Source organism: Schistocerca gregaria, chromosome 3 (assembly GCF_023897955.1).
Source record: "Schistocerca gregaria isolate iqSchGreg1 chromosome 3, iqSchGreg1.2, whole genome shotgun sequence".
Classification (NCBI taxonomy): domain Eukaryota; kingdom Metazoa; phylum Arthropoda; class Insecta; order Orthoptera; family Acrididae; genus Schistocerca; species Schistocerca gregaria.
Window position 1 is genome coordinate 409,553,773 of NC_064922.1, and position 6,000 is coordinate 409,559,772.

The window sequence follows — 6,000 nt, forward strand, 5'->3', positions numbered from 1 at the left end:
AACCTTTGGCTCGCCTTCCCCACAACATTATCTGTGCGGTATTTCCAACTGAAGTTGTTCGTAATTTTAACACCCAGCTACTTAGTTGAATTGACAGCCTTGAGAATTGTACTATTTAGCGAGTAATCAAATTCCAACGGATTTCTTTTGGAACTCATGTGGATCACCTCACACTTTTCGTTATTTAGCGTCAACTGCCACCTGCCACACTATACAGCAATCTTTTCTAAATCGCTTTGCAACTGATACTGGTCTTCAGATGACATTACTAGACAGTAAATTACAGCAACATCTACAAACAACCTAAGAGAACTGCTCAGATTGTCACCCAGGTCATTTATATAGATCAAGAACAGCAGAAGTCCCAGGACGCTTCCCTGGGGAACACCTGATATCACTTCAGTTTTACTCGATGACTTACCATCTATTACTACGAACTGATCCCTGTAATTATATGGTACAGTGTGCACGATGGTTGTAGACACAAGATATTGTAATATAGCCACCAGTGTGTATGATATAACAAATGCCTTTCACTTATCTAATTACTGTCACTTGAACTAACAATTATGAACAGAATATATATAAAAATATGAAAGCAGGATTTTCAGTTGCCTCTCTGATATTATTGCTGGCAGTTTGACAGGTACAACTGAGACTCCCACACTTTCGAAGTTTCCAAATTTACTGAAATGTATTTCCCCTTTCTGTAAGCATGTAGTATATGTTGTGAACATTGACATTTCCTGGTTGTGTTATCGAGTACATCTTCAATGGTAGGCACCTCTAAAGTCAACTACGGCCTTTTCACGTCCCAGTCGCTCAATCTACTGCCTTCTCAAGCCAGGCTGCTCAAAGCAGTGTAATCTCTATATATACATCACCAACTTATTCTGTACTCCATAGATCACTACAACTTGTTTGGTGGAGGATACATTTCACTATACCATACAAGAATTTCATATTTCGTTCCTTTCTACTCATAAATGGAGTGTGCGAAGAGTGACTTTTGACCTGACATAAGCATTCACTATGTTTGTGGTATCGATGTGCAGGAGGCTGAAAAACATTCATGCCTTTCACTCTGAAAATTTGCGATATTCTTTCTTTGAGTGTTCGGCAGTTCAGTTTTTTTAACATTTCTGAGACATTCTCTTGCCAGACAACAACCTTTGATCACTCACACCCCCTGTATTTGCGATGATCAGCATGTTCTGATGCTGTGGTTCCATACCCCAAAGCATTGCTCAAGTACAGGCTTTACAAATGTTTTGCAGGCAATCTATTTTCGTAAATAAATAGCAGATTCAAGAGTCCTACCAACTAACCGAAACTGTCGTTTGGTTTACCGAAAACTGACCCTGTGTCATAGTTCCATTGCATATCCTGTAGTGTTCCCTTTCTTTGGAGTTCTGCCGTGAAAATATAAAATATAAAATCTGACTGGGTTTTTAATTTTGATGGAATAAGTTACGGATAAGGCAGACTTCGTATTATTGATTGAGATAGTGCTGTAATTTGACCGTGCATGGCAGACCGGGTTGGTAACACTACAAAAAGCGACTGTAAGGAAATAGCATCAGAAATAAGTTGAAATTTACGTCGTAAGTCTGTTAGAAACGTAGTATTAATTATAATATAGTCTTCGTGACTGTCTTCTTAATTTTCTTGTAGGTTGACCTGTTTTCATTGTTCTCCGTCTGTTGAAAATTTCTTTAAGTTGTCACTGTCAGGATTAATTTATAAATTTGACGATAACCATTTCGAATCACTGTTGAAACAACTTGGTATCGTAATATAGTTTTAATTTCCACTTAAAAGCATGTTTAACACAGCGCTGAAAAATACACATCTTTTGTATGATGGCAAGAGAGAGAGAGAGAGAGAGAGAGAGAGAGAGAGAGAGAGAGAGAGAGTAAGAACAAACACCTACACAAAAGTAAAAAAAAAATCCAAATTATTTATAAAAATCGGTCGCTGGCGCAGCGCTCTTCTCCATGTGCGATCTCAAATCATATCTTTATATTGACGGAGGCGCGGTAGTCAAAGTACCATTCAAATGCCTCCTCTACCGACACGCTCCGCAAGCGAGCGTGGCAGTATAGAAAATTTAAATAAATAAATATGTATATGAGAAAATAAGAAATTTACATGTTACAAAAAATATTTCTGAGCACAATGCTCTTTGCATATCATTTTTTGTATACAGTCTTTTTGGTGTGTATCTTCTTTAGGAGTCGTAACATTAATGTCTTTGAACTGCGGTGTATTATAGTTGCTTAGCACAGCGTTTGAATCTTCGACCATAGATACTAGTAGACTGACCTTGCTGTGCAGAAACTATAGGGCTGGTGTGGCTCCAACATAAACCACGTGGCTGTTGGCAAAACGTGGCGGGATTTCAAATCAGCATTCTGCCATCCTATGTTTGTATCGTATTTTCCCTACATTTCTCAATTAATTGCCAAACGCTTCCAACAAAAATTACTTTTTATTTGCGAAAAATTATACCAGCACTACATTTGACCTGGATTTGTTCACAGTACCATTTATAAAATCTAACAAATACATCGAACGCCACTCTGGTGCTCAGCGCGACGAAATTACCATAAACTATCAATTAAAGTAAAATTTCGTTAAAATTCTTTTACACAATAAGAGTGAGCTCGTGTCAAAACTTTAAACATTGGATTCGCTGCGTTTTGAGTTCTAGTCACTTATAAAAGAAAATGGGATTTGGGAATCAAGTCAACTCTAGGTGCCAAAATTTTCAGTATCAATTTAGGTGTACTTCAAAGGTTCATTTCCCAATATTTTTACAAAGGTTTAAACTATCAGTTTAAAAAAAATGATATTTTAAAAGAAAGGTGAGACTTTCAAGTTTCAGAAAATAATTTTGGAGCCTACATTTATTTAATAGTATTAGAAGGTAGAAAAAATTCTCTTAATGTGTCGACTATAGGTGCTCTTACCTTATTATAATCTCACTTGAATATACAAATCCGTGCTACCTGTGGACTATTAAGTGCCTCAAAATGAATAATGCATATACCAAAGTGAATATTGTGCACCATAGTAAAAGATGTCAATTATGACTCAAGAAACACATATAAAATGTCAACAGAAACAGTTGTTACAGCTCTCAGTTTAACTAGGGCAGGCCATAAATTAAAAGTTCCAAGAGACTACGCAATTATTTTAATTTTTTAAAAGGTATTTCTGTTGTCAACTTCTGTCTTAAGATAATCATTCTGGTTGTCAACTTCTGTCTTAAGATAGTCATTCTGTGAGGAAACAAACTGCAAAATAATTCCCACAATGAACTGTGACAGTAAATAATTTTTTAAGAAAACTATCTAAGGGACACTTTTCACTCCTAATATTGAAAAACTGTACTGACCCTCATCCAGATTAAGAGCCATTTTCCAGGGCACAAAGAGGTTAGAGATCATCTTGCAAAACAAAAACATATGGTAGTCTCTCAGTACAATAAGAATAGGGGCTCTCATTTTTGAAAAATAATGCCTATACAGTGATCTGATATTGTTCTGAGACTGTGTGGGATCACGAGGAAATTTTTCCTTGCCTCTGCATAATAATCATGTGGGCATAAATCAAATAAAACTCCCTTTAATTACATATTAATGATTATCATTGCAGTTTGTGAACAATTTGAATAACTTACTACAAATGCAGCAGAAGACAATTAGTGAACCTAGAGCTTAAAAATTCACTTTTTTAACAGAAATTTCTTAATCTTACCTTAGGAGTAACCTTTACAGATAGGAAAAGTTGTTCTTACACTGAAAAGTGAGGCCTGTTTTCTGCAGAGTTCATAAATTGCCAATGCCATGCACAATGTCACATTTTCATGATGATTTGTACCAAATTTTGGAAATTGTTGTACATGAATGAAATATATATACCTGTACTTGCTTCATTCAAACAGCATTCCTTATTTCTTATTGCAAGCTTATGCGACATATCCTTAGTACCTGGTGTCTGTAGCGGATGCATATTGCCAGGGGTGAACACTATCCATTGGAGAAACAATTGAGGTAATAGAAATACTTTTGTGCTTGACACTCCAATGATATTTACAAACATGCACTGCCAACACCGTGCACAATCTGACATTTTCACCAAGTTTCTTAGCAAATTTTGAAAGCTGTTGCATATGAATGAAATATATGTACCTGTACATGCTTCATTCAGAGCCTACTGAATTTTGTATTACAATCTCATCTGACAAATTCTTATTACCTGGTGGCTATTACATATCTATAGCAGACACAACTGTAGTTGGTGCAATGAACACAGTTCATTGCACCAACTAAAGTTGATTAAGAATAAAGAAAATGGTTTATACTTTTACTTGAAACAACTTTTGGGGTTTTGAGTATCCATAGATAACATGAAAAGAAATACATGTGGATTCTTTCAAGTGCTTTTCTCATTTTAAATTTATTACACTTTTTTCTCAGTTGCTGCAAGTATTCAAAGAAAACTAACATCTTTTGGGAAAAAAACGGATATTCAGAAAAAATTAACTCAATACTTTATTTCTCAACATTATTTTATTTCTTACAAAATTTCATTCTACATTTCCTTTCTTACAACACAATATTTTCCAACAGATTTATTTCTTAAGCCCATGTTCTAAGAGGGCAGAACAATGTTTAACAGATAAAAAGATATAGAAGACATGACAAGAGAATAAATCTAGTAAAAATATAAGGGCCCAAACAAATTGACAGCACAACATACAGACCTAGAAGGAACAAAAAATAAAAAAGACAGTACATAAATATATATTCTGTTAAGAGCAAAAGAATATCTAGGTTTACATGAAACTAATGAATCCAATTGGTCTGAAAACAGAAGTAAAGTCCAAACATATATTGAAAAAGGCTTTGTGGATGCAGTACAGGCACTTAGAAAGGCTAAGAACTCCAGATACCTCTTTAATTTGTGTAGACATGGTTCAAACATTAATAATAATAATCATAATAATAATAATAATAAACAACATAACTTTGGCAATTATTAACTCTAATATAATAGGGATCAGGCATAGAATATTTAATGTCCCTTAAAGAGCACATTTGTTGTGTATAAACTCCCCCACAACCTTTCTGGAATGTTTCTGTCACAGACTTTCCAAAATGGTGATTTTTAATTTTAAAATACGCAAATAAAATTGATTTAATTAGAGCATTTCTGTGATTTTCTGTGGGCTCAAAGTCCATAATATGTTCGTTGATGGATTGAAAAACACTACACTCAACATCCGCCATAGCACATGAAACAAGAACACGCACAACATTTTTCTTTTGCAACATCCCCTTCGCCTGTTGCAACCGATAAGTTTTCTCTGCTGCTTTGCAAATTTTAATAACGTCAGCAGAAGGCGTAACTAAACCTCCCACATTCTTTCTTCTGATTAGTGCAATGTCACTGTCCACTGCCCCACACAGGGAATTTGCACATTCTACACAATGTACTGACTTAGTCAATTTACGCACAATGAATCCTGCTATGTATGCAACAACATCCCGTACATAATTTGACAGCTGTTCAAATGAGACAGTAGGAATGCTGTATGAGTGATCATGAGAGACTGATGCAACATCTAGGCCTAACTTCTCTGAATTACAATTGATATCTGATGTAAAAAAAAAAGAGAAAAAGATTGAATAATCAACGAAAGGATAACGTTCTACGAGTCGGGGCGTGGAATGTCAGAAGTTTGAACGTGGTAGGGAAACTAGAAAATCTGAAAAGGGAAATGCAAAGGCTCAATCTAGATATAGTAGGGGTCAGTGAAGTGAAGTGGAAGGAAGACAAGGATTTCTGGTCAGATAAGTATAGGGTAATATCAACAGCAGCAGAAAGTGGTATAACAGGTGTAGGATTCATTATGAATAGGAAGGTAGGGCAGAGTGTGTGTTACTGATAACAGTTCAGTGACCGGATTGTTCTAATCAGAATCGATAGCAG